The sequence below is a fragment of the Arachis hypogaea genome, chromosome 9 (assembly GCF_003086295.3).
Source record: "Arachis hypogaea cultivar Tifrunner chromosome 9, arahy.Tifrunner.gnm2.J5K5, whole genome shotgun sequence".
Classification (NCBI taxonomy): Eukaryota; Viridiplantae; Streptophyta; class Magnoliopsida; order Fabales; family Fabaceae; genus Arachis; species Arachis hypogaea.
The window spans coordinates 87,868,498-87,871,529 of NC_092044.1; the positions used below are offsets into that span (position 1 = coordinate 87,868,498).

The 3,032-nt window shown below is 44.1% G+C and overlaps 1 non-coding gene across 1 annotated transcript; it reads right to left on the bottom strand.

Moving 5' to 3' along the window:
* Positions 1-232: 232 nt before the first annotated feature.
* Positions 233-340, bottom strand: LOC112713681 (small nucleolar RNA R71). Its single transcript, XR_003158651.1, has one exon. It is a non-coding gene; the product is annotated as a small nucleolar RNA R71 (small nucleolar RNA).
* Between the last annotated feature and the right edge of the window lie 2,692 nt (positions 341-3,032).

Below are 3,032 nucleotides of genomic sequence, written 5' to 3' on the forward strand. Positions count from 1 at the left end.
TGGACTTCCAATGGAAGATCCTCATCAGTTTTTAGCTGAGTTCTTGCAAATCTGTGACACAGTCAAGACTAATGGGGTTGACCCTGAGGTCTACAGACTGATGCTATTCCCTTTTGCTGTAAGAGACAGAGCTAGAACATGGTTGGATTCTCAACCTAAAGAAAGCCTGGACTCTTGGGAAAAGCTAGTCAATGCCTTCTTGGCAAAGTTCTTTCCACCTCAAAAATTGAGTAAGCTTAGAGTGGAAGTCCAAACCTTCAGACAGAAGGAAGGAGAATCCCTCTATGAAGCTTGGGAAAGATACAAACAATTGATCAGAAAGTGTCCCACTGATATGCTTTCTGAATGGAGCATCATAGGTATTTTCTATGATGGTCTCTCTGAACTGTCCAAGATGTCTTTGGATAGCTCTTCTGGAGGATCTCTTCATCTGAAGAAGACGCCTACTGAAGCTCAAGAACTGATTGAAATGGTTGCAAATAACCAATTCATGTACACTTCTGAAAGAAATCCTGTGAACAATGGGACTAGTCAGAAGAAAGGAGTTCTTGAGATTGACACTCTGAATGCCATTTTGGCTCAGAATAAAATATTGACTCAACAAGTCAATATGATTTCTCAAAGTCTGTCTGGAATGCAAAATGCACCAAGCAGTACTAAGGAAGCTTCATCTGAGGAAGAAGCTTATGATCCTGAGAACCCTTCAATGGAAGAGGTGAATTACATGGGAGAACCCTATGGAAACACCTACAACCCTTCATGGAGGAATCATCCAAATCTTTCATGGAAGGATCAACAGAGACCTCAACAAGGTTTCAATAACAATAATGGTGGGAGAAACAGGTTTAGCAATAGCAAGCCTTTCCCATCATCTTCTCAGCAACAGACAGAGAGTTCTAAGCAAAATACCTCTGACTTAGCAACTATGGTCTCTGATCTAATTAAGACCACTCAAAGTTTCATGACTGAAACTAGATCTTCCATTAGGAATTTGGAAGGACAAGTGGGTCAGCTGAGCAAGAAAATTACTGAACTTCCTCCAAGCACTCTCCCAAGCAATACTGAAGAAAATCCAAAAGGAGAGTGCAAGGCCATCAATATGGCCGAATTCTGGGAGGAAGAAGAGGCAGTGAACGCCACTGAGGAAGACCTCAATGGACGTCCACTGACCTCCACTGAGTTCCCCAATGAGGAACCTTGGGAATCTGAGGCTCAAACTGAGACCATAGAGATCCCATTGGACTTACTTCTGCCATTCATGAGCTCTGATGAGTATTCCTCCTCTGAAGAGGATGAGTATGTCACTGAGAAGCAAGTTGCTAAATACCTTGGAGCAATCATGAAGCTAAATGACAAGTTATTTGGAAATGAGACTTGGGAGGATGAACCCCCTTTGCTCACCAAAGAACTGGATGACTTGTCTAAGTAGAAACTGCCTCAAAAGAGGCAGGATCCTGGGAAGTTTTCTATACCTTGTACCATAGGCACCATGACCTTCAAGAAGGCCTTGTGTGACTTAGGGTCAAGTGTGAACCTCATGCCCCTCTCTGTAATGGAGAAATTAGGGATCTTTGAGGTGCAAGCTGCAAAAATCTCACTAGAGATGGCAGACAACTCAAGAAAACAAGCCTATGGACTTGTAGAGGATGTTCTGGTTAAAGTTAAAGACCATTACATTCCTACTGATTTCATAGTCCTAGAGACTGGGAAATGCATGGATGAATCCATCATCCTTGGCAGACCCTTCCTAGCCACAGCAAAGGCTGTGATTGATGTTGATAGAGGTGAGTTGATCATTCAAGTGAGTGAAGAATCCTTGGTGTTTAAAGCTCAAGGATATCCCTCTGTCATCATGGAGAGGAAGCATGAAGAGCTTCTCTCAAAACAGAGCCAAACTGAGCCCCCACAGTCAAACTCTAAGTTTGGTGTTGGGAGGCCACAACCAAACTCTAAGTTTGGTGTTGAACCCCCACATTCAAACTCTAAGTTTGGTGTTGGGAGGTTTCAACACGGTTCTGAGCACTTCTGAGGCTCCATGAGAGTCCTCTGTCAAGCTAATGACATTAAAGAAGCGCTTGTTGGGAGGCAACCCAATGTTTTATAATTAATTATTTTCTTTTGTTATTTTATCTTTTTTGTAGGTTGATGATCATAAGAAGTCACAAAAACAATGAAAAAAGCAAAAACAGAATGAAAAACAGGAAGAAAAATAGCACACCCTGGAGGAAGATGCTGCTGGCGTTTAAACGCCAGTCAGCCTAGCAGTTGGGCGTTTAACGCCCAGTCTGGCACCCATCTGGGCGTTTAACGCCAGAAAGGGGCACCAGACTGGCGTTAAACGCCAGTAAAGGGCAAGAACCTGGCGTTAAACGCCAGGAATGGGCACCAGCCCGGCGTTTAACGCCAGAAATGGCTCAAAACGTGGATTTTGATGCCATTTGGTGCAAGGATGCCTTTTCCTTGACACTACAGGATCTGTGGACCCCACAGGACCCTACCATCACCCTCTCTCTTCTTCCCCCATTCACCAATCACCTCAACACCTCTTCCCCAAAAACCCCTCACCTATCAAATCCTACCCTTCTCTTCACCACTCACATCCATCCTTCATAAATCCCCACCAACCTCACCCTTCAAATTCAAACCACTTTCCCTCCCAAACCCACCCATAATGGCCGAACCTTTACCCCCCTCTCTCCTATATATACCCTTCTTCAACCCCTCATTTTCACACAACCTAAACACCACTTCTCCCCCTCTTTGGCCGAATTCACTACCATCTCCCTCTTCCTCATTTCTTCTTCTTCTACTCTCTTCTTTCTTCTTTTGCTCGAGGACGAGCAAACATTTTAAGTTTGGTGTGGTAAAAGCGTTGCTTTTTCGTTTTTCCATAACCATTATGGCATCCAAGGCCGGAGAAACCTCTAGAAAGAGGAAAGGGAAGGCAAAGGCTTCCACCTCCGAGTCATGGGAGATGGATAGATTCCTCTCAAGGGTGCATCAAGTCCACTTCTATGAAGTTGTGGCCTTGA